The sequence below is a fragment of the Manis javanica genome, chromosome 2 (assembly GCF_040802235.1).
Source record: "Manis javanica isolate MJ-LG chromosome 2, MJ_LKY, whole genome shotgun sequence".
Taxonomy (NCBI): domain Eukaryota; kingdom Metazoa; phylum Chordata; class Mammalia; order Pholidota; family Manidae; genus Manis; species Manis javanica.
In genome coordinates this window covers 142,312,328-142,339,308 of record NC_133157.1, presented here as the reverse complement: position 1 = coordinate 142,339,308, position 26,981 = coordinate 142,312,328, and the positions used below count along the sequence as shown (strand labels likewise).

General features: G+C 39.3%; 1 long non-coding RNA gene across 5 annotated transcripts in view; it reads left to right on the top strand.

Annotated features, from left to right (window-relative positions):
* The window catches only part of LOC108397474 (uncharacterized), an 81,547-nt gene extending 56,225 nt beyond the window's left edge, over window positions 1-25,322 (top strand). For 2 of the 5 annotated variants that reach the window (XR_012128171.1, XR_012128173.1), the window contains 2 exons: window positions 17,339-17,461; window positions 23,662-24,180. This is a non-coding gene — a long non-coding RNA (uncharacterized lncRNA). Of the gene's footprint in view, window positions 1-17,338; window positions 17,462-23,661; window positions 24,181-25,027 lie in introns of those variants that run through there. The other 3 variants (XR_012128172.1, XR_012128177.1, XR_012128176.1) reach the window with 3 other exon arrangements.
* The last annotated feature ends 1,659 nt before the right edge of the window (window positions 25,323-26,981 follow it).

Below are 26,981 nucleotides of genomic sequence, written 5' to 3'. Positions count from 1 at the left end.
ACAGCAATGCTACAACCAGTGGTTTATCTCAGAAAACTGTAAACAGGTCTGATGCCAGATCTGCTGTCGCTAAGCCACAATGCCAGTAGTATGTGATAGGCACCATCCATATGTTTTCTTTAATCACTGTAGCAACTCTTTTAATGGCTTCCATGATTATCCTTATTTTCAAGGTGAGAAACTGAAGCACATGGATATACAGATAGCCCCTGTCACACTGTGGCAGGGGTAGAGCCCAGATAGTTTGATTCCAGGGCCCATGCTCTTGGCCTCAGTCTACCATCCCTCTTAAGGTGTTTAGCATTTCCATCCCCTTATCCCCATCTGTCTTCATAAATAAAATGGGTATGTTATTCTGTGTATTTGTACCTATGGACCAGCAAGCTATGTACTAATGATCGGGGAAGTTTTTTGAGCTTATAGACAAATATTTATACTGGTTTTGATTGGAAGGGTGCAGAATTAATTTAACATGATTTATTTTCCTCAGACACATGTCTGAAACACTTATCTAGGGAGTGGAAAAGAAAAAGAATGGTTGGTGGCCATCAAGACACTCTGTGCCTGTGTCACTTTGTGCACTGCCTGGTCCTCACAGTGCCACTGGGATTTGGGCAAAGCTGACAAGTCCACTTTAGAGAGGCCAAGGCTCAGGAAGATAGATGACTTACTCAAGGTAGCTGTTTTCTGTGTGTGTTTGCCCATGCTCAGAATGAAGTACAGCTGGACCTCTTCTTTCCCGGCTACATCATCTTATACTATGGGTGTGCTGAAGTGATGTGGTCTTCAGATTGTGTCGACTGTAAATGTAGATCCATTAAACATTGCCTTTTACTTTCTCACCTGGATTTCACAGTCCCCACATCTGAATTCAGGGGCCTAGTGACATGGGAAGCCAACTCCCATTTTAAGATCTTATTGTTCACTCAACATTGCAGGGTTAGAATCACACTTACATTGTAGCAGCATTGTAAGGTGTCTTCTGAGTTAGATGATGAAAATAAAAGGTCTGGTGTTCTAGACTGTTCAATGAAGTCATCACATTAGCCAGAAACTTTTCAACTATGGAAGTGGCACTAAGTTTGATTATGAGATTTGGACCAAGCATTTTAATCTCACTGAATCTGTTCCCTTATATGCTATGCAATAGTAATACTAATTGCCAAACCTACCCTGTAGGTGTAAAGGTGCCTTCTAAAATACAAAAAAGTTTCAAATACCAGATATCAATAATATTAGTTACCCACAGCCTCCAAGCACATAAAGGTAGAGATTTAAGAGTGAATTCAAAATCTGTACATGATAAATAGGAAATTATGGAGCTTAGTTCAGACCCACTCAATTCTGTCTGAGGGTAGGTTTTATGGACTGCACTGGGTCTCCTCTCCCCACCTCATACAAAATTCATATGTTGAAGCTCTAACCCAAATGTGACTTTATTTGGAGATAAGGCCTTTAAGAAGGTAACATAGGTTAAGCAAGGTAATAAAGACAGAACTCTAACAGTGTGACTAGTGCCCTCAGAAGAAGACACACACAAGGGATGCACATGCACACAGAAAAGGCCATGAGGGCATGATGGCAAGCCAGTCATCTGCAAGCATCTGTAAGTTGAGGAGAGAGGTTCCAGAAAGCCAGCCCTGCCAACACTTTGATCTTGGACTTCTAGCCTCCAGATCTTTGGGGAAATGCATTTCTGTAGTTTAAGCTCCCCAGTGTACAATATTTTGTGATGGCAGCCCTAGCAGACTAATACAGAAGGCAAGAATAAGAAACCCTGACAGAGGCAGGGCCAACATGGCAGCATGAGTAGGACAGTGGGAATCTCCTCCCAAAAACATATATATTTTTGAAAATACAACAAATATAACTAATCCTAAAAGAGAGACCAGAAGACACAGGAAAACAGCCAGACTACATCCACACATGTGAGAGCCCAGCGCCTGGTGAAAGGGGTAAGATATAAGCTGCAGTCCAGCAGGACCTGAGTGCCCCTCACCCCAGCTCCTGGCAGGAGGAAAGGAGTCAGAGCGGGGAGGAAGAGGGAGCCCAGGACTGTTAAACACCCAGCCCAAGCCATCTGCACCAGAGAGCAGACACAGTGCAAGCATGGAGGGCTGGAAACTAAGGAAACAGGGTAGCAAGACCTCTGAGCAGGTTCCGAAGCTGATGCCCCTGTGACAAAGAAAAGCAAGTGCTTTTTGAAAGTCTTAAAGGGACAGGGATGCAACAGCTGGATGGAAACAACACAGGTCACAGTCCAGCAGCTGGAAATTACAGGGAAATCCAGGCACACTAACCCCCTGGGCAACAGCTCTGAGACCCCTCACGGAAGTAAACAGCCAAACAGCCCCTGGCCCATTACCCTACCGGGTCGCAGCGAAAGCAGAGAAACAGCCTAAGGCTGGCTATGCCCTCAGAAAGGGAGCTTCCTCCATATTGGCCGGGCAAGACACAAAGACCCAGTCTACATGCAATTACACAACACAAGCCACTAGGGGTCGCAGTTGTCCCAGTAAAGAAAGGCCAGTAGCAAGTGGAAAGTTTGGCCCTCCTGGCTAACAGTCAATAGCACCTCTCAACATAAAAAGACAAAAAAATATGATCCAGACAAGACTAACCCAGACAGCTTCGGCATCTGCTACATCTTCCCCTGAGAAGGAACCTGGGGAGATAGATTTAACCAGTCTTCCTGAAAAAGAATTCAAAACAAAAGTCATAACCATCCTGATGGACTTGCAGAGAAATATGCAAGAACTAAGGAAGGAGAATACAGAAATAAAACAAGCTCTGGAAGGACTTCAAAACAGAATGGACGAGATGCAAGACACCATTAATGGACTAGAAAACAGAGAGCAGGAATGCAGAGAAGCTGATGCAGAGAGAGATAGAAGGATCTCCAGGAATGAAAAAATTCTAAGAGAGCTGAGTGACCAATCGAAATGGAACAATATCCACATTATAGGGTTACCAGAAGAAGAAGAGAGAGGAAAAAGGGATAGAAAGTGTCTTTGAAGAAATAATTGCTGAAAACTTCCCCAAACTAGGGGAGGAAATGGCCTCTCAGACCACAGAGGTACACAGAACTCCCATGACAAGGGATCCAAGGAGGGCAACACCAAGACACATAATAATTAAAATGGCAAAGATCAAAGAAGAGGAAAAAGTATTAAAGGCAGCCAGAGAGAAAAAAAAGGTTACCTACAAAGGAAAACCCATTAGGCTATCATTAGACTACTCAACAGAAACCCTACAGGCCAGAAGAGAATGGCATGATATACTTTATGCAATGAAAACAGAAGGGCCTCGAACCAAGACTACTGTATCCAGAACGATTATTATTTAAATATGAAGGAGAGATTAAACAATTCCCAGACAAGCAAAAGTTGAGGAAATTTGCCTCCCACAAACCACCTCTACAGGGCATCTTATAGGGACTGCTCTAGATGGGAGCACTCCTAAAAAGAGCACAGAAGAAAACAGCCAACACATGAAGAAGGGTGGAGGAGGAATAAGAAGGGAGAGAAATAAAGAATCATCAGACCGTGTTTATAATAGCTCAACAAGTGAGTTAAGTTAGACAGTAAGATAGTAAAGAAGCTAACCCTGAACCTTTGGTAATCACAAACTTAAAGCCTGCAATGGCAATAAGTACATACCTTTCAATAATCACCCTAAATGTAAATGAACTGAATGCACCAATCAAAAGACACAGAGTAATAGAATGGATAAAAAAGCAAGATCCATCCATATGCTGCTTACAAGAGACTCATCTCAAACCCAAAGACATGCAGAGACTTAAAGTCAAGGGATGGAAAAAGATATTTCATGCAAACAACAGGGAGAAAAAAGCAGGTGTTGCAATACTAGTATCAGACAAAACAGACTTCAAAATAAAGAAAGTAACAAAAGAAAAAGAAGGACATTACATAATGATAAAGGGCTCAGTCCAGTAAGAGGATATAACCATTATAAATATATGCACCCAATACAGGAGCACCAACATATCTGAAACAAATAGTAACAGAACTAAAGGAGGAAATAGAATACAATGCATTCATTCGGAGAGACTTCGACACACCACTCACTCCAAAGGACAGATTCACCAGGCAGAAAATAAGTAAGGACACACAGGCACTGAACAACACACTAGAACAGATGGAACTAATAGACATCTATAGAACTCTACATTCAAAAGCAACAGGATACACATTCTTCTCAAGTGCACATGGAACATTCTCCAGAATAGACCACATACTAGGCCACAAAAAAGAGCCTCAGTAAATTCCAAAAGATTGAAATCCTACCAACCAACTTTTCAGACCACAAAGGCATAAAACTAGAAATAAACTGTACAAAGAAAGCAAAAAGGCTCACAAACACATGGAGGCTTAACAACATGCTCCTAAATAATCAATGGATCAATGACCAAATCAAAATGGAGATCCAGCAATATATGGAAACAAACGACAACAACAACACTAAGCCCCAACTACTGTGGGACACAGCAAACGCAGTCGTAAGAGGAAAGTATATAGCAATCCAGGCATATTTAAAAAAGGAAGAACAATCCCAAATGAATGGTCTAATGTCACAATTATCAAAATTGGAAAAAGAAGAACAAATGAGGCCTAAGGTCAGCAGAAGGAGGGACATTATAAAGATTAGAGAAGAAATAAATAAAATTTAGAAGAAAAAAACAATAGCAGAAATCAATGAAACCAAGAGCTTGTTCTTTGAGAAAATAAACAAAATAGATAAGCCTCTAGCCAGACTTATTAATAGGAAAAGAGAGTCAACACAAATCAACAGAATCAGAAACGAGAAAGGAAAAATCATGATGGACCCCACAGAAATACAACGAATTATTAGAGAGTACTATGAAAACCTATATGCTAACAAGCTGGGAAACATAGGAGAAATGGACAACTTCCTAGAAAAATATAACCTTCCAAGACTGACCCAGAAAGAAACAGAAAATCTAAACAGACCAATTACCAGAAAGGAAATTGAAGCGGTAATCAAAAAACAACCAAAGAACAAAACCCCCGGGCCAGATGGATTGACCTTGGAATTTTATCAGACATACAGGGAAGATATAATACCCATTCTCCTTAAAGATTTCCAAAAAATAAAAGAGGAGGAAATACTCCCAAACTCATTCTATGAAGCCAACATCACCCTAATACCAAAACCAGGCAAAGACCCCACCAAAAAAGAAAACTACAGACCAATATCCCTGAAGAACATAGATGCAAAAATATTCAACAAAATATTAGCAAACCAAATTCAAAAATACATCAAAAGGATCGTACACCATGACCAAGTGGGATTCATCCTAGGGATGCAAGGATGGTACAACATTTGAATATCCATCAACATCATCCACCACATCAACATAAAGAAAGACAAAAACCACATGATCATCTCCATAGATGCTGAAAAAGCATTTGACATAATTCAACATCCATTCATGATAAAAACTCTCAGCAAAATGGGAATAGAGGGCAAGTACCTCAACATAATAAAGGCCATTTATGATAAACCCACAGCAGCCAACATTATATTGAACAGCGAGAAGCTGAAAGCTTTTCCTCTGAGATCGGGAACTAGACAGGGATGCCCACTCTCCCCACTGTTATTTAACATAGTATTGGAGGTCCTAGCCATGGCAATAAGACAAAACAAAGAAATACAAGGAATCCAGATTGGTAAAGAAGAAGTTAAACTGTCACTATTTGCAGATGACATGATATTGTACATAAAAAACCCTAGACTCCACCCCAAAACTACTAGAACTGATATCGGAATACAGCAAATTTGCAGGATACAAAATTAACACACAGAAATCTGTGGCTTTCTTATACATTAACAATGAACCAATAGAAAGAGAAATCAGGAAAACAACTCCATTCACAATTGCATCAAAATGAATAAAATACCTAGGAATAAACCTAACCAAAGAAGTGAAAGACTTATACTCTGAAGTCACTCTTAAGAGAAATTAAAGGGGACACTAACAGATGGAAACTCATCCCATGCTCTTGGCTAGGAAGAACTAATATCATCAAAATGGCCATCCTGCCCAAAGCAATATACAGATTTGATACAATCCCTATCAAACTATCAGCAACATTCTTCAATGAACTGGAACAAATAATTCAAAAATTCATATGGAAACACCAAAGACCCTGAATAGCCAAAGCAATCCGGAGAAAGAAGAATAAAGTAGGGAGGATCTCACTCCCCAACTTCAAGCTCTACTATAAAGCCATAGTAATCAAGACAATTTGGTACTGGCACAAGAACAGAGCCACAGTCCAGTGGAACAGACTAGAGACTCCAGACATTAACCCAGACATATATGGTCAATTAATATTTGATAAAGGAGCCATGGACATACAATGGGGAAATGATAGTCTCTTCAATGGATGGTGCTGGCAAAACTGCACAGCTACATGTAGGAGAATGAAACTGGACCATTGTCTAACCCCATATACAAAAGTAAACTCAAAATGGATCAAAGACCTGAATGTAAGTCATGAAACCATTAACCTCTTGGAAAAAAACACAGGCAAAAACCTCTTAGACATAAACATGAGTGACCTCTTCTTGAACATATCTCCTCGGGCAAGGAAAACAACAGCAAATATTAAGCTTAAAAGCTTCTGTACAGCAAAAGACACCATCAATAGAACAAAAAGGTACCCTACAGTGTGGGAGAATATATTTGTAAATGACAGATCCGATAAAGGCTTGATGTCCAAAATATATAAAGAGCTCACACGCCTCAACAAACAAAAAACAAATAACCCAATTAAAAAATGGGCAGAGGAACTGAACAGACAGTTCTCCAAAAAAGAAATACAGATGGCCAACAGACACATGAAAAGATGCTCCACATTGCTAATTATCAGAGAAATGCAGATTAAAACTACAATGAGGTATCACCTCACACCAGTAAGGATGGCTGCCTTCCAAAAGACAAACAACAACAAATGTTGGCGAGGCTGTAGAGAAAGGGCAACCCTCCTACACTGCTGGTGGGAATGTAAATTAGTTCAACCATTGTGGAAAGCACTATGGAGGTTCATCAAAATGCTCATAACAGACTTACCATTTGACCCAGGAATTCCACTCCTAGGAATTTACCCTAAGAATGCAGCAATCAAGTTTGAGAAAGACAGATGCACCCCTATGTTTATTGCAGCACTATTTACAATAGCCAAGAATTGGAAGCAACCTAAATGTCCATCGGTAGATGAATAGATAAAGAAGATGTGGTACATATACACAATGGAATACTACTCAGCCATAAGAAAAGGGCAAATCCTACCATTTGCAGCAACATGAATGGAGCTAGAGAGTATTATGCTCAGTGAAATAAGCCAAGTGGAGAAAGAGAAATACCAAATGATTTCAGTCATCTGTGGAATATAAGAACAAGGAAAAACTGAAGGAACAAAACAGCAGCGGAATCACAGAACCCAAGAATGGACTAACAGGTACCAAAGGGAAAGGGACTGGGGAGGATGGGTGGGTAAGGAGGGATAAGGGGGGGGGGAGAAAAAAGGGGGTATTAAGATTAGCATGCATAATGTGCGAGGTGGGAGAAAGGGGAAGGCTGTACAACACAGAGAAGACAAGTAGTGATTCTACAACATTTTGCTATGCTGATAGACAGTGACTATAAAGTGGTTTATAGGGGGGACCTGGTATAGGGGAGAGCCTAGTAAACATAATATTCATCATGTAAGTGTAGATTAATGATAACAAAAAAAAAAGAAAGAAAAGGAGGATTACTCCCTGATAGGATAAAACTAACTGTAAATCAACTATTAATGCATGCTTTAAATATCCTTAATTTTGATCATTTAAAGGGTGTCAGATGATTGGATATGGAGGTACATATTTGTGATAATATTCCTTTCTCTTAAAAAAAAAAAGCAGTTCCTGTTTGGTGACCTCCAATGAGTTCGACACAATGGTATAAAGGGCATATCAAAGTGTGGGCAAAGGGTCTGTTTGTGTTTATACAGAGGATCAAAGCCTAATTTGGCTACCCAGAAAATGAACTAAGATACGATATGAAGAAGAACTTCCAACATCAGCACTCTCTGGAAGACTCATACCAGAAGATGATCATCAAAAAACCTCAACAAAGATCCAGGCGCTGCTATAGCTGTAGCTGCATTCATCCCACTGGTTCCTGGACTTGCCATGGAAATGAAGAAGGAGTTATCTAAGCTGGCCTGTGCATACAGTAAAACAACAAATTTGACTGGATCTATACTGTTGGAACTCAACCAAGAATTAGGAGAAGTGCAAGTTGTAGCGCTCCAAAATCTTACAACTACAGACTATCTACTGTTAAAAGAACATATGGGATGTGAACAGTTCCCAGGAATGGGTTGTTCTAATTTTTCTGATTTCTCTCAGACTGTTCAAGTACAGTTGGACAATATCCATCATATCATAGATAGATTTTCACAAATGCCTACGGTGCCTAACTGGTTTTCTTGGTTTCACTGGAGAAGGCTGGTAATTATAGATCTGCTTTGGTTATGTAACTGTATTCCTATTATGTTAATGTGTGTGTGCAATTTAATTAGTAGTTTAAAACTTATACATGCTTAACTTACTCTACAAGAAGATATGTCAAAGAAATAATCAATCTTCCCATGTTTTCTTCTGCCTGCTACTTCTATAGCTTTTCTTCTTCCTTCCTAATTACAACCCTTAAATAGAATTTGTGCCTCATATCGAATTTACCAAATATCATAATTCCTCCAAGTGGTAAAGATACCTCAAGACAAATGCTGGGCATAGAAGCCACAGGGCATAAATCTGCAAAGAAGTAAAAAGCTAACTTACCTTTTCAAACAATATGGCTTCTCTCTCACTTACCAACTTTACATTTCCCTTTATGGCCCCGGAAGATGACTGGTTAGCCAGAGATGGGTAAGATTCCTCAAGGCAGGAACAACCTAAGACAGGCACAGTCACAGGGGGTCCATCAGGTGAGAAATTGGGGATCAACAGAGGTGAGGCTTAGAACCTCACCTCCCCTGTTTTGAGAGAAATCTTCTGCATCCATGGATGTTTTATTGCCCTTGTCTAGCTTGGATTAACACATAGTCTACAGGCACACACCTGATCATCTACATTTGCTCTCTTACAACACTAAACTATGTTTTCTACCTTTATCTTGCATCTACCTACCACTTCAGAATTTTATTAAAAATAATAATAATAATAATAAAGGGAGAAGTGTGGGATTCACATATAAATCAAGTATAAAAATCAAATGAATATTCATATTTGACCTGATTGTTTATAGTTCATAATGCATGATTAAAACCGAAAGTTTCTGTGATGACTGTCGTTGTACTGTTCACCATGTAAGAACTTATTCACTATGTCAGAATTTGTTCACCATGTAATAACTTGTACGTTATGCTTGAGAAGATTGGAGACTGATGAGAATTAGGCTTGGGGTGGATTAATGATTGTGCACTGAGTATTGAGTCCCCTGTACAGAATTTTATTGTCGTTAACTACCATTTGATCAATAAATATGAGAGATGCCCTCTCAACAACAACAACAAAAAAAAGAAACCCTGACATACTATTTTCTCACTTCGGTTATTGAGAGAACAACCTACATGCATAACACCAAACAGGAAGTGAACTTTCTTGCTCTTTCAGAAGAAAAATTTCAACTTTAATGACCTAAGTGATGACTTGGCTCTTCCACATGGCTTTATGACAGGGCTTCCCTCTGCCCCTAGGGAGACAGAGGCTTTTCCAGTCCACCTCTGTAGAGACTTTGCTTCCTGTTGTGGTCTGCTCTGATGGGGTTAAGGATACAAAGGAAGGTACATCTCTTTGCCTTAGCCCTTGTTTACTTTGGCCTTTTCCTTTTATGAAACCAATTCTGAACAGATAATGATGTACAGTTAATTAGAAATGACAGGTAAAGATACTATCCTATTTTGCAATTTTAAATAAATGTGTTCCTGTATAATAAAAGGCAATATAATCTGAATTGATTTCAGATGTTGAGTGCATGTTGCATATGGAAACACTCCTTATCTCCATATATATATCTCCAATGTGAAGTTGAAAATTGTTCACTGAAGTTCAGAAAGTATATAGTAGATTTTGTGGCCTAAATTGCTCAGTTAATTAGTCTGACATTTTGTCTTTCACTGTTGACTTGACCATGTAGCCCTAAGTGAAGGGAAGATTTTGAAATATCTGGTAGATTTGGTCATTGATCTTGACTGATATGTGAATCAGAACTTGTTAATCTTTGAATCTTGCTTTTTTATTACATATTTTTGAGCACTTTTTCTGTGCTCATCTGTGCTACCTTTCAGCACAATTATTGTATCTATTCTCAATCAGTAGAGTTTTCTGTAGGCACTAGCAATCTGGGTAGTATCCTTCTTATTATTACCTAAGGATATCTACAAAAACACCTTAAGCTACAGCATTAAATTCACAGGCTTTTCTTGATGTTCTACCCATCCTCCACCCCAGCCCCAGCCCTGGATAAATAAATGACATTCTAGATCATCGAGTCTAAGGATCTAAAGAGAATTTAATAGACTCTCTGACAGAGAAAAGGAAGCAAGGACTAGAACAGGAATTCAGCATGTTAAGTGGGTCACGGACCTTGCGACCTCAGGAGGTGGCTGCCATGTGTGGCCTGAGACTTCAGGGCCACATGAAGAAGACTGAAACCCTTGAAAGGGTTAAAGTAGCCATCTGCAAAGGCAAATGGGAGGAGGCATTAAAAAAGCTGAATGTTCTTTTCTTCCTGTTTCAGACATTATTCAGCAGTATATGCATGGCAATATGAGCCATAAAATGGGTAAATATGTAAATGTTGCATTTTTCACATATTCATCCTTGATATGCACCCAAAGAGCTGTCTGACATAATCAGCCATGTTGGAACAGTAAGGTAGAAAAGCAAATAAATTCAATGAGGTAATGCTGGTATGGATATTTGTTGAGTTTACTTTTTGACTAATATTTTTACTATAAGTCAACACAGTTAACTCTAAAATTCTGACAACTATTAGAGAAGATAGCAAAATCAAAGTATAGGATTGAAGGTTAGCCCTGCCAAATAATTCAGACCCTCAAAGGTCTTACACTTTACATGCCAAGATAATTATGTCAAAAGTAATTCAGTTGCTTTTCTTTAGTGGTGGGGTAGCAAGGAGGAAAGAATGATGGCCATAGTTGTGGGAAGGATGGTTTTGTTTCAAAGCTCGGATAATTGGCTCAATTCTCTGCATCAATTTGTTTATATTGCATAAAACACATGTGACTTTTCTCATTAATTTTTATAACCTTTACATTCACAATAGATGTAGTCATAGATGTTGGCAAAACTGCCCCCAGTCCATTTTGTCAGTCTTTCCAAATTAAACCAACTGGTCACAGTGCATCCGTATGTGGACACAATTTGCGTATTGTCTGTCATTCTAATCATCTTGACAATACTGATTCCAGTGGGCTAGATTCATCTGCTGCAATGCTAATAACGATGGCATTTGTCTTTTTGTTCTTCTTCCTCCTCTGTTCTTTACCTCTTTTCTCTTTGTCCTCCCTCCCAAGGTTACCAGTCCCAGGAACCAAGGCCCTTTTGGAACCATCTTTTCAGTACAACAGATAGAGACAACTGACTTATTCTTTGAGGAATTATACCATCTGACACTTAGGTGTGAAGGAGTCAGAATATGCCATCTCAGAATAGGCCACTTTGGCATAAGGATTGTTTTGAACTGAAGGTAACTGAGAAACAGAAGACTATAGGGAAAAGCTCTTTACCCTCCCCTATCTGCTTAAAAGCAATCCATAAATTTCCATTTGTGAAGGTAACCCTCTCCCCTCTTTCTTACCAGGAAGAATAAAATGTCTTTTACTCAGAGGAGATGAATCTAGATTCTTATTGGCCCAGAGATAGCACTAAGAGAAATCTTCAAACAAACTTTACTAAAGTCACCCTTATCTTCTATTAAGTTTCTCATATATTTACCCTCACACAGTTTACTGCAGGAAACCCTTTTCCTTTGCCTTGTCACTGCTCCACAAATTTATTGCCCTTTTTCAAATGGTGTGTATTTCTCCAGGTCTGACCACATCTTTGAGGATTTTCCATTTCATTTCTATGAGAGCCTCCACATGCACATGAAATAAACCTTTTTCTCCTGTTAACCTGTCTTTTGTCAGTTCAAGTTAGGGCCCAGCCACTGAGCCAGTTTTGGGTAGAGAGAAAGTTTGGGTTTTTTTTTCCCTCCTTGTCAAGTGACTCAAGCAAACCTTAGGAGGAGAAATTAGAGTTCTGTCAAGTGGCTTATGATATTTGGAGATTCATTAAATACAGTTGCTCCCATCCTACTTAGCAATGAAGGAGCTTACACCCTACCTAGCAGTTCAGGCAAGGGCTTAAGGACTAAAATGCAGAACACAGAGATGACCTCCTAGCACCACCACCACTCAGGAGCTGGGACTAATCCCTCAGCCACTCCCAGCTTACTTAATTATGTGTGAAAGGTAACAATAATTATTTGAACTGGCCCTACCTCAAAGGACTGTAAAAGAAAAAAAACTAGAGTGGAAAATACTGAATAAAAATGCAAAGATTTTATAGATGTAATATGAAAGGTTTAGTTCTACCTCCAGATAAAACAGTTTTAAAAAATGCTTCTTCTAAGATTACCATGAGAAATGAGCTATATTGTCTCTGGATCAAGAGCACATTTACCTGCTCTTTCCTGAACCACTAGAAAGCAAGCTACAAATTTTGTTAAGAGTTTATAATATGGGCAGAAGATAAAGCCAGGATTGAAGTTTTGGTGAAGATGTAACTTAAAAATATGTTTTATGAGTATGAAGTCTGTCAATTCCACCTTCCACAATCATGTGTTGGTGCACCCAGCTAAGCAGGTCTAAATGAAGAACAGTTTTCAATGACCAACTGAAGAATTTTTCCTTACATGCATTTTCTGTTAGGATAGTAACAGGGCCATATTTTATTTTGGATAGAACTCTATGCATGGAAAGAGAGAGGTCATTCATATTACCTGCAGGATGAAAGAAAGCTCATGTCTTATTCTAAGATAAATAAAGCTGGTGCTGTGCTGAACAGTTTTCTGTCTTAATCCGAGGGACAGCATTAAGTAATGTGAGGGTGACAGTGAGCAGGGAGGGGCTGAATGAGGAGTGAAAACCATCAAATGAAATGACCTAAAATTTAACGTCATCTGAATTTCAGTAAGAAGTGTTAAAGTACACTTGCAAACAAGTCCGATGCTTCTCGCTCTTTAAATTAGTATCTTGCATAAAATGACATGCTTAGTAAGATATATGGACCAATGCACATAAAAAATCTTATTGTGCCTATATATCACCATAATAATGACCTCTAAAAGGCAAATCCCTGTGTCCTTGGGCATGAGTAAACTATTTTAAAAATATGTTCCATAAAATAAGGAAACAAATACATAATCCAATCAGCTTACTTAATATTTGAGATAATTGTAATATTTGCTCCGTTACTAGTTAATATCTAGGTAATGTGACTATTTTTTTGGCTTTAATTAAATGAAGTGATTCTATTTTCCTGTGGTGCAGATAAAGCCTATTTAATCTTCTTATTTCAATGTTAAAGACTTAAACTTCCAGCATTTCTGTTGATATGTTATGGAGTCTGATGAACTAGATTCACCAAAAAATCAAGTTTTTTGATAATCATGCATTTTTGATACTAAAAATGTTCAACATTAGCACATACACAAATCTGATAGGTTTTTCACGTTGTGGATTTTCATCATCTCTCCTGTTAATATATACTTTCTTGATTTGTCCTTTAATTTATCATCATTGTTCCTGGGAATTCCTCTTCCTAAGGTTCAAATTACTTCCTAATTATAAACAAAATGGTGTGAGTTACTAACCTTTCTTACTCACTGAAGATTCCAAGTACACACACACAATTCATAAATAGTTTTGTTGAGTACAAAATACTGTGCTAAGTCCTAGGGTCTCAGGAAACCCATGCCTTTGAGGCAAACAGTAATGGTATGGACTGGGGAGGAGGCATGGGAACAGACAACATGGGGTGTGAGGATGATGGTGTGGTCCAGCCCAGGAGAATCCCTGTCCCAGGGCAGGAGAAAGGCCTGATGTACAAGAGAAAATAGCTCAGGTTGGCCAACCTCAGTGGATCTGGTGTTCAGGGGCTGTTGGGAAAAGTTTTGCTGGAGAAATAAACAGGATCCAGTCATGAAAGCTCTTTATAAACCAAGTCAAAGAATTTGAATCTGTCCTAGAACACTGGGGAGAGCTGTGGCTTTGGTATCAGACACAACTGAGCACCTACCTCTGGGCCCCGCTTTTCACTGGTGCCTTGAGGCAACTGATTTACCTGCCCTGAGATACAGTTTCCTGAGGTACAAGAAAGGGTTCAGCATTCCTGGGAAAGCTAAGGAAGATAAGGGGAAAATAAAATTTTGAGCAGGCAATTGACATGAGCTTTACAATTTAAGAAAATCACTCTGGCAGTGCAATTCAAAATATGAGTCTATCTAACGCCACTCAGAACTGAATGAAGTTCTCAAACCAAGTACATTTTCATTAAATGGAGGTAGTATTACCATGCTATAAAAGACTCTCATTCAATTATGGCTACGCATCAAGCAAATCGAGCTCATTGATCCCTCTGGTATTTTGAATTATTTTCAAAATAAGACATAGCACATGCACATGAGAAATCTAGTACGTGTGGTAGAGATGGCAGAAAAATAAATGGATGATCACAACATTGGCAGACTGTTCTAGAGCTATGACCAGAGGTTCAAAGGAGCAAGGAAGAGAGCGGCCTGACTCCTCCTGGGAAAGGAAGGATGATAATTCCCTGGAGCATGTACAGGGTAGAGCAGGGGAAAGCAGCATACACACGTGGTGCATTCGGATAACAGAAGATTGTGCGTGATCAAACAGGATTGCTGGAGAGCCTGGAGGCTGCGCTGAGACCTCAGAACTAAGCTGAGCAAACCCCAGACTGAGTGAGGTGGAGACCATGTCTGGACTTAATTTTATAGCTGGAAGGGAGCCTGAGGACACCTTTAAAGGGAAGGGTGACTGAATGTGACACTGGGAGAATTAACAGTGCAGAGATGGGTGGGGTTGATCTTTCTGACACCCCAAACCATAGTAAGGTTTTCCATGGTCAAAAATTTTATGACAGACTTAAAATTATATAACACATCAAGAAGCACATAAAAATAGATTTGTACAATTTTAAAATGTCATCATAGGAAAGAGATGTATTGACATTTCTGAAATTGCCCTGCCCTGCTCTTCCTGGCCCATCCAAAATAACGTGTTTGGTTGTAAATACAGACACTGTCATACAGTCTTTGTCATTATGTATGTTCTCGTAGTTTAAGTCGCTTACATTTAAAAACAAGCTCAGTTTGGTTCACTTTCACAGTAAATATAGAAGGTTGCCATGAAGCTGTGAACATAAACCACAACACTAAATTATAATACTGATGCACCAATATGGACTGCAGGTGATTACGGCTAAAGATAGTCAGTGGTTTGGAAGAAGAGCTGTTAGGAAAACAGAGGATTTATTTAAAGCCTTCAGAAGCCAGTTTTCTTTTCTGTCTTCATCCACTTGGTTTGGAAATAGCTTGGCAGTGCCATAATTTTCACTTCTTGTCACAAACACAACCTTTAATTTGACATTGCCTCCTCACCCCTTCCTTGGCTTCACATTTTCCAGGCATTTCCTGCCAAGCTACGTTTACTCACTTTCTTCATGGAAAATCACAGCCAGCCATGTCTCAAGTTCACTTGTAGTTAGGCCCTGTAGGGATCACAGCAGGTCTTTTGAGCAACTTTCTCTTTGCACAGTGTTAGGGTAACTCGGAGACTCTGGAGTTCTGACATCCAGCCCTGGGCACAATGTTACTCATGTAATAAATCAAACTGATAGGTAAGTACCAACTGTTCCTCACTCAGGTGTGATAGGAACTACATAACACTTAGAAAAAAAAAATGTTCCCACCACCTATTGGTTTCACCAACATGTATTTAGAAATTGCCCTTGAAGACTAAATATTTTTTAAAAATTGTTCTGTAACATAGTGGAGCTAAATAGTTGAGAGGATCTAAGTTCCTTCTTAGTGGTAGATGGTACGTTTGGACAGGTGAAGCAATGATGACCTCAGCTTCAAGTCAAGAGCCTGGCAAAAGTGAATGTGCTCTGCTAAGCCTCTAATTTACTGTAGAGATCGTGAACTCGGGGCTGAGGAGGACTATAACTCTTTATCAGTGAGGAATTTATGATAGTGCTACTTTACAAACTGATACATTCCAGACTAGGGTTGGAATCTGGTAGGCGCTGAACCGTTGGGAGTCTGCTCCTGCTGGTGAGCTTTGGCTTAGCTGCATGAGCTTCAGGAAAAGGCCAACTCGGGGTTTAGTCTCCCTGCCAGGCGCTCCCACTGAAAAGGGGTTCTCCAGTGCTGAGGTCCTTGTAGCACTGCACCCAGGGACCAGCCAGGAGTGAGATGCCAGGAGGCCTGGGCCTGCCACAGAGCAGAGGAGTCCGCTGGAACTGTGTGGTCTTCCCAGGAAGTTTGGGGCCACAGATGCTCACTCCTGGATGACCCTCCACAACTTCAACTTTGATCCATGAAGGAGAAGGGACTTTTGGACTATTAAAGTCTCTTCTAAGGATTAAACTGGTCATGAAACCAAAAATTTTGGTTTCTAGGAAAACAGCAATGCTTATTGAATATGCAGAAATAACATCCAAGTAGCGTAGGGCTGCTATCATTCTCTTATTTGTTTTTGGTCTATTAGTGATGCAAACTGCTTGGTAGCCTTTCCTCAGCCATGGTGGGATTTGGGGGCAGGGTTCGCATCACTTTGCCCACTCACCCTCTCACCCGCTCGCCCTCTTGGAGTGGTGACAGCACAGCCGAGGGGCCGGCTGACCAAAACCCCAGCTCTTCTCATCTCTGCTGCACCACTTGGGCAACGTCCTTCATCTTTTTGTATCTTGGTTTCTTCATGTATAAAATAGAAGTAATCAAGGGCTCTCTTCAATAGGATATTATATGAAACAAGGCTTCTATAAGTAAAGTGTTTTGAATAATTCCTAGTGGACTGTGGATACTGTAGAAAGATTTACTATTACTGCAATAATTGTTATTATTATTATTATTATTATTATTATTACCAGTCGATAAAAGCTTCCAAGGGAAGGGATCTTTTTCAGTGTGGTGTGTGTATTTCTTTAACAGGTCAGTGTTCATCCATGCCTCATATACTTGATCTGCATTCCCAGGCCCTGATCCTTGCCTTCCTGCCAATCGCAGACCAGAGATAAAAGCACTGTTGCAGCTGGTGAAGATCCGCTCTGCTGTGTATGTACATCACACACATGCACAAAGTCTTAGTTCAGGTTGCTGTAACACAAATACTGTGACTGAACGGCTTGAATAACAGAGATTGATTCCTTATGGTCTAAAGGCTGGAAAAGTCCAGGATCAAGGTGTTAGCATGTCCAGTTTCTGGTGAGACCTCTCTTTCTGGTTTGTAAAGGGATGCATTCTTGCTGTGTCCTCACATGGTGGAGAGAAAGATCATATCTCTCATGTATCTTTTTGATTGGACCTGCACCCAAATCTCACTATAGCTGAATAAAAACACTAATTCCACTGATGGGGGCTCCACCCTCATCATCTAATGCCATCAGATTGGGAGTTAGGGTTTCAATGTATGAATCTAGGAAGACACAAACATTTTGTCCATAATGTACATACACATACACACACACACACACACACACACACACACACACAGAATCCCTTTTTCCCTAAACAATATAAACTCTCTTATTATTTCAGTAGATACAGAACCACCTCATTCTTTTCAACTCCTTTAGCTTAAAATAACCAAAATTTATTTTTGGGCAGTCCTTTGTTGATCAGCATTTAGATTCGTTCTGTAATTCTTATTTTTAAAAACAATGTTGTAATGAACAGACTTATGTGTACGATTCTACACAGCTGTGTGAGTAAATCTTAGAATGAAATCCTACAAGTAGAGAAATTGCCAGAGTAGAGGCACTTAAAATATTGACAAATACTGACAAACTGTCCTCTAAAAATTACCTTCTTGCTACATTACTTATAATAATATAAGTATTATTTTTATTTAAAAAATAAACTCTTGTGTCACACTGTGTTCCTGGCACTGATCGAGGACCATTTAAATATTGATACATTTCATTCTCATAAAGAAATAAGATGTAACATTACCACTCTCTCCAAATACTAATAAGGAGACTAAGGCACAGAGTGGTTTAATTAGTTGCCCAGGTTACACAGCTAAAAGTAAAAGAACAGAGTTTGAAACCTGAGGCACCAAGGCCCATGTTCTTCTTCTTGTACCACACACACACACAGAGCTGTGGGCCTCGCCTGACAGCATCAGTCCCATTTATTCTTGTCCATTTGTTTATTGGCTATCTATATTTTTTCCCATTGTTCCTTACAGTTAGATTTTTTTTCATATTGACCCATAAGATATCCTTTATAATAAAATTAGCCTAGCCCTCCATCACATGTGAGGCAATTGTTTTTCTCTGTTTAGTATTTTTTTTTCTGACTTTATTCTCAGTGTTTTTTTATTCATCTAAATATTTTTGATTTTTTTGTATTGAATTTGCCTAGCTTTTTCCTGTGGCTTCTAGATTTCATGCCATGCTTAAGAATTCTATGTTTTTAATGTTATGAAGTATACAAATATATTCACATCCCCTAAGATTGCCATGATTTTTTAAAATATTCACATCTTCACCCCATCTGGAATTTATCATGTTATGAGCTATAAATAGCTCAGCTTCATTTTGTTCTGCATGAGTACATAGCTGATCTATAGTTTATCTGCTGAACTGCATGCAGCTTCAATGTTATATGTACTCATACATTCTTGGGTTTATTTCCAGCCTTGTTTTGGTCCAGTTGGCCAGCACATCATATTTCTACATGCCTATTTCTACACCAGTACTATATTTAATTATCATGTCTTTATAATGTGCCTCTATTATTTGTTTGGGCTGTTATCCTGTTATTCTTCTTTTACAGATCTCTTTGGCTATTTTGACATGTTAATTCTTTTGTTGTGTTTACCTTTTAATGGCATAATTGTACCCAATAGAGTTAGTACTGCCTTAAGGAAAGTTGACAGATAAGAAAGGTAGTGAAGAAGGAACAAAACAGCAGCAGACTCACAGACTCCAAGAAGGGATTAGCAGTTATCAAAGGGGAGGGGTGGGGGAAGATAGGTGGGGAGGAAGGGAGAAGGGGACTGAGGGGTATTATGATTGACACAAATGGTGTGGGGGGGTCATGAGGAAGACAGTGTAGCACAGAGAAGGCAAGTAGTGACTCTGTGGCATCTTTCTACACTGATAGACAGTGACTGCAATGGGGTGGGGGGGCTTGATAATAAGGGAGACTGTAGTAACCACATTGTTTTTCATGTGAAACCTTCATAAGAGTGTATATCATTAATACCTTAATAAAAAATTGTAATAAAAGAAAACACATGAACCAAAAAAGAAAGAAAGGCAGTGAAGTCAACCTTTGAGAGGAGAAGGAAAGTGACTGGGAGCAGAGAAGAGGCTGCTAGACACCACAGAATGAATCTGAACCAGAGAGAAGGAAGAGTGGGGTATTGCAAGGGTCTCAGCCAAGACTAGACTAAATGACATGTAGTGCACCTAAGCACATAGTAGATGGTAACTAATCAGAAATACAAACTTTAAGAGCTGGATGGCACATTAGATATAATCTGGTCTAATTTACTCATTTTACAGTTGTAGAAATAAGGCTCAGAGTGGTTAGGACATGTGCAAGTTTACACAGTTAATTAGTAGTAAAGTCGGGATTAAACCCTGATTCTCATCCCGGACAGAGGTTAGTTGTGATCTGATGATAGAGTATGAGAGTAAGAAAATGTAACCTGGCTACTTTTGTATGATGGACTGAAATAGAGCCCTGGGGTCAGGAGTGGACAGGAGGGCAGGCACACCAGCCCCAGAGACCAGCCCTGCGGGCAGTCAGCAGGGAGTCAATGGCATTGTGTGCATTTCCTGCCAAATACCATCAGACTCGGAAGATCTCAACAAATATTTTTATTTGTATACATATAAATTTTATCCTGTACTAAGAACCTGCCATAAGTGAATAATGTTTGCCAAATAGCTCGTGAAAATACAACATGTCCTAATGACAGAATCTTTCAGTAGAAAGCAGTGATTATCTCAATAGGCAAGAAGAGTTTCAAAGAGATGTGTTGGACCCTCAAGGCAGGCAGGGACCGACCGAGGCAGCACATTCGAGAATCCTTCTGCCACAGACACCTTTATATCATTTGTCCAGAAAGGTGATACTTCTTTTAGCACCAGCTGCAAGGAGATCTTTGATGGAAAAAGCTAAAATTCACATTTTCTCAGGAAACCAGGCTGAGTAAAGAAGTGAAATATTCCTGATGACTGCGGCCAAAAGATTGAAGAAGAGCAGAAAAGCTTCCTCAAATGCATATTTACCTTGGAGCTGGGGCTAGATTCTTGAAAAATTTCACTCAGTTCAGTTCTTCAGTTTATATTCTTTTATAAAGAAATTCAGCGTGGAACTCCCGTTGCCTCATAGCAGAGAATAAGCGGTTACAGCCTGGCTTTGAGGGATGGCCACTTCCTTCATAGTTTGTTTTTAATCATTCTTCAACCCAGTATGCATCTTGCAAAACCAACCTATGTACTGTGTCACCGGTGTCTGTTTCAAGGGAAGAACTGCTTTGTTCATGTTAAGTGAGGAACAGGCATAGAAATTTAAACTGCTCGTATTTGAGTCCATAAAGCAAAACAAGAATCTTTGGAAAATGGGCAGTGTCTAGCAAAGTTTTTGCTATGTCAGAGACTCAGTCTGTTCAATATTTATTCAGAGCTTACACTGTGATTAAAAGAACTCAAACTGATAAAAGTTCAACTGTACGTAGAATTAAAACCAAGTAGAAATTAGATTACACATCTATATAATCCTTACACCTTTTAATTCATTTTCTGATACAATGTTAAGAGTTTTTAATGTGCAATTTAGTAATAAAAGAAGTATCACCTTGCTGGGTAAATGATATAAGGGTTCTCCAATGCTGCCTCGGTCCCTGCCTGCCTTGAGGGTCCAACACATCTCTTTGAAACTCTTCTTGCCCACCGAGATAATCACTGTTTTCCACCTGAGGGATTCTGTCATTAGAACATGCTGTATTTTCACAAGCTATTTGACAAACATTATTCACTTATGGCAGGTTTTTAACACAGGATAAAATTTTATATATACAAATGTTTTTGTTGCTTTCATATGAAATCTCAAAGTCAAATAAGAAAGTTGATTGGATTGAATTCAGTTAATCTTGTTCAAATAATTGTATTACAAGATGCCATTTCATTTTGGGCTATGTCTAACCTCAGTACAGATCAAAATCTGCAAAAACATGTGAAATAGGGGAAATCCAACCAAGGGGAAAATGGAATTTATGGCCCCCATATGAAGGTATTTCCACATACTATCCCAGGTGCTCCTTACATAGCCTGTGAGGTCCCATTTTGCAGATGAGAAAACAAATTTAGAAGACTGAACTCTCTTGTCCAAGTCTACGCCATGGCTCAATGGCAGACCTGTGATTTGAATTCCTATTTGACTCACTCCAAATTCTGTGCTCTCTGTTTTTCCTAAGTGTATTTAATTGTCAAATATGCAAATGTTGTATGTCTGTTTTGCCAACACTCTCCCCTTCCTTTGAAATGACTAATATAGCTTTGCCCTCACTGAAATGTTACGGAAAAAAAGGGGTTTTCTCCTGTTAAGTCAAAGATACTTAGTTTTCATGGTCCTTCTAGAAGTTCAAAGGTTTATAAATTCAATGTCATTACTAGTAAGGAGCCTCTTTAAGTTTACATGAGCACAAATAAGTTCTTCTTAGAGAAACCAAAGTAATAGATCATATTAAAATTCTCTACACTAATTCTTCAGTATATGGGAAGTTTAATTTAATACTGAAACAGTCTTTCATTAATAATCTTCTGTGCTCCAAGGAGTTACTGGGGATGGGCAAAGGGTAGGTGGGGATGAAAGATACAGCAACAAGAAAAAGCTATAAAATTTGTATTACTCTTAGGCAAAATTCATTTTTTCTTAGGAGACATTCAATCCTACCCTAAAGTTTGAAAGCATGCAGACAGCTTCTCTTGCTCTATGAATTTCATAAAGAAAGTATCTGATTAAAAAGAAAGTCACCAAATCGATAGAGACAAAAAGTAGAATGGTGGTCACTATGGACTGGAGACAGGATGAAGGAAATGGGGAGTTGGTGTTTAATAGGCACAGCATTTCAATTTGGGGAGATGAAAATGTTCTGGAGATAAATGGTGGTGATGGTCGCCCAAACAATGTGAACGTGTTCAGTGCTACCAGGAAACCACTCAGAGAGGCAGAAAATAGAGCTACTGGGACCATGGACTTGAAGCCAGAACATCTGGGTTCCAACTGCACACCCTCTAGCTACAAACTGTGGGATCTTACATGGGACCCTTTTTGGGCCTCATTTTGCTCATCTGCACACAGTCCAGTCGCAGCCGCTGCCTTGGAAGGCTGTTTAGAGTTTTAAATGAGTTAATATTTCTTAAGTGCTTGGAGGAGTGCCAGGCACATAGTCAGGGCTTCTGGAGTGTTTGCTAAAAAATAACTCTACATCCCTTCCAACTTTTCCCAACCCTCTTTTTCCTCTTCTTTCTTCTCCTGTGCTATGTCCAGTGCACTTTTTCTCTTGACTTCCCTATTGTATCATTTTAAATCAGAATCTCAAACACCACTCTCTTATTTTCCCATTTTATTATTTTCAGCATCCACTTTGTCTCCCAAGTCTGACTTCTAAAGCAATCCTTCAATTCATAATTCTCTCACCAAGGCTTCAGCTCTAGCAAAGGCCCTCCATCTGTTTATTGCCATAACCTGCCTCCAGGCCCTTTCCTCAACTCATCGTCCCCTACTGCTGCAGTAATTACATTTCTTAAATAATAGTATTTACAACTGTTTGGCTGACACAACTTGGCAATCCACACTGTGAAGTGTGAATTGTCTTTCAGATGCAGAGGGATGTCATTAAATGACTTAGCAAGAAGTTACATGATCTGAAGTATGTTAAAAAAAATTAACTCCAGGTGCTGCATGGAGAATAGATTTAAGGGGGCCAAGAGGAGACATAGAGCAGTTTAAAGCCTCTGCAGTGACTAAATGAGAGATGGCAACAGTAGAGATGGAGAGAAGCAGATTAGACACAAAATTTCAAAGTGAAATAATAAAGCAGGGACAAAGTAGTACCAATAAATGTTTTATGACTGATTTATTAAAGAAGGCATCTGACCTGTGAAATTTTGTGTCCCTGGACACAGGAAGTGTCAGTTACAATAGTTAATTTTCATGTCCATCCATTATGTCAAATATACACCTTAAATTACCATAGTTAACTCATTTCTTCATTATCTCCTCTTTACCTGCAGCATTTATGAGACAAGCATGCTCCAAAGGATGCTGGAAAAAGCCAAGCCAGGTTACATTTCAGAGAAAAGTCATTGCAAAGATACAGTGCATGCTGGGATCTGGAAATACCCCTGCAGAAATCCACTTGAAAAACCTGCACTACTCTTGCTTCTTTGCCCCGGACTGTAAGAGATTTCTGCACACAGGGTGTCAGATGATTGGACAGAAGAATGTCTGTCATTGTCCTTGGTGAGCAGAAAGGCCATTTGTTCTTTCCTTAGCTGACCAATGCTTTAGAACTCACCAGAGAGAACTGTGTCTCAACCAGCATCCCTCTTCACTGAGGACTTCGGGATCCTCTATACTGGCACCAGCCTTTTCACATGCAGTCTTTTGCATATGCAGTTACTCTGGAGACTTGGCTTGTCCAACTACCTGTTCAACCCCTTGTCTCTTGAGAGTTCACATAAAGTGAATGAGCAACCCCATCTCTGCTATGTTCAAGTATCAATATTTTTCTCAAAGTCCCCTGATGGTGATAAAGGACATTGTTTTCAACATATCATGGTTTTCTCCCCCTACTGATTTCTTCTACAATTTCCCCATTCCATTTCATTGTGAACTGCCACAATTCCTATCCCAGTTTGTCTGTCTTGGCCACCATGTTCCATGAGCATGGGGGTGTAAACTGGTGATTTTATTTTTGACAATTCACTTAGAAATGATTTGTTTTTATTCAGTCAATGCTGATGTAGTAAGCGCCTCTGCTATAAGAGTCACTATGGAATTCAGTTTTTTTAGGCCACACTTTCTCCTCTGTAGGAGTATGGAGTCTATTATTGTGAGAAGACCACAATAAAAAGATCATTCCAGGGTGCTCCATGCTCCCTCCTGGAGCCTGCAGTGAAGGGACATCTGTGGTGGAGGGGGGCGCAGCTTGAAGAACTGGGGCATGTATAGAGCTACAGAGAGGAAATGAAAGTGAGACATAATGGGCATGGAAGAACACGAACCAACCCACATGGCTTACCAAGTCCACTGGGCCTAGTAAAAGGCATATTTCCTGACTTAGTTATGCATTTTATGATCAGGTTTTATGGCCTAGCCCCTGAAAGGACTTGAGTATAGAGACTTGACAGTCAGGGCAGTCACTCAGATGAGAGCACTTGCCTCCCCACTAGTCCTGCTGCTTATATAAACCTTTCGTCAGAAATTTTCATCAATTCCCATTCTCCTTAAGGCTCCATAGACAGACAGAACAATGCAGCCAAGATGACGTCATGACTCCTAAGGCGCTATGCCAAAAAAACTTCTCTGAGCCCTGTTGCCCAAAGAACACAGTTTGGCATTTTAATGGTGGCCCTTCTCCACTGTGTGTGTCTGCAGGAGGCAGTCACCAACACCACACAGCACGGAGGATGGTGCTGGTTTGCATTCATGTGCTCCGTTTATTACAGGCAAGATGGACCCAGAGATGGAGGTGAAACAAGATGGAGGTAAGTGTCAAACAGCAAGGACACCACCAAAACTCTGTCATTCTTGAAGTTACACATCAACTTGGGAAAATGTTCTTTTCCTTTGTCTTAAGTCCTTGAGGAAATGTTATATACTTCCATTCTTCTTGAAGCATTTAAGAACTGGCCTTTCATACTCATGTTTATGTTGACCTGCAACAGCAGAGTAGGCCACTCAAACTTTTTAACCCCCCAAACAAGACCCAGGTCTCTCCTATTCATTCAGTAAAGCACTGCAGTTTATGCCTATACCCGTACCATGGTGACCAGTCGTGATGGAAGTTCAATAGGTGATTCCAAGGTAGTTCTTAACAATCCCTTCACAACAAGGAATACCCACATTTGATGCATTCCTTGATCTTATCTCACTGCCCGACTACTGTTCCATTCCCCAAGTAAGTTGCCTCTTTTTCTCACAAGGGTAACCCCTGAAAAGTTACCTTAAAGTTAATTTTGCATTTAGTTTATTAGTCTATATGAGGTAGAAAGAGTAGGGTTTGCTCTTTAGACAAAGTGTAAGTACTAAGCTCCATTTCTCCAGCCCTACAACCTCTTTCATACATTCCACAGCTCAGATGTTTAGTGAGTATGTGTTCAACGAATAAGTTAATCAATGCTTACAACAAGAAGAAGGTATACTTCACACCTTGCTAAATATCCTTAAAGTTCTAGAGAAGAGATCGGAGTTTAATTTCATGACTCCCTTAGACATTGTCTTCTATTCATTTTCATGTAATTATACTTATAAATTACTAATGTAGTTTTGCAGTTCCTCTCTCAAGAATAGTGCCTGATATTTAAATTTTAAGTAAATGTTTATTGAATGAATGAGTAGATGAAATAACTAGGGAGTGCCTGGCTGTGTGACTTTGCCTAAGATTTAAATAATCTAAGGTAAATGACAATTTTTCAGAGAGGATCTTTTTTAGAGTCTAAACATCATTTGTGTGGCCATAAGAATAAATGCACAATTTTGAGACCATCATACTAAAAGATTAACACACCAAAGTGATCACTTCTATTTAATAAAGGCAAATGAGAAACCATTTGTCATTTATTATGATTGAAAATTTTAAGTAAGTAATGATTTTTGCATAGTTTTATAAAACTGCCCTTAATTATCTAGGGATTGATTGTCTTACTCCTTTTTCCAGTTATTTAACTAAATTTTGTCACCTTGGCCAAATCACTGGCATCTGTGGATCTTAGTTTCCTTATCTGTCAATGGACAAAGTAACTCTTCATCAGAGCAGACCCCTTGGGGCAGCTTCAGCTACTCCATAGCTAAAGAGAAATGTGTTTTGATTTCAAGATATTCAGAGAAAATTGCATTTTATCGGTCAAACTTTCAATGCTAACCATTTAATATCTTTCTTTTCTTTTCTTCCCTCAAACTCTCTTAGAATTGGCAGAAAAACTCTTGATAATTCAATTGTTTTCACAGTAGTTCAAGTGGGCAGGAAATTGGCCCTGGGGAGGACTAATTCTCAGTCTTCATTGATGGGGTGAGGGCCTTTGTCACTTTAATGCACTCTGCAGTGACTTTCAGGGGTCAAAAAGACCACAAATCTTTTGCAGAAATGGCCACATCTGTGTTTTTGAAATGCAGTGGGTTTTTTATTTCATTAAAAAATATAACCAAAAAATTTAGCCAATTTTATATATTTTTGTATTTAAAATATGATTTGCAAGCATTAGGAATAAAGGTATAAGTTAGCAGGGTTTTCTATCTTTTGTCCATATAGTTTAAACTATACATGGTTTTCTCCCCAAAAGTTTAGATCTATGATTATGGTTGAATACTACTCAGTTCAAAATTATCACCT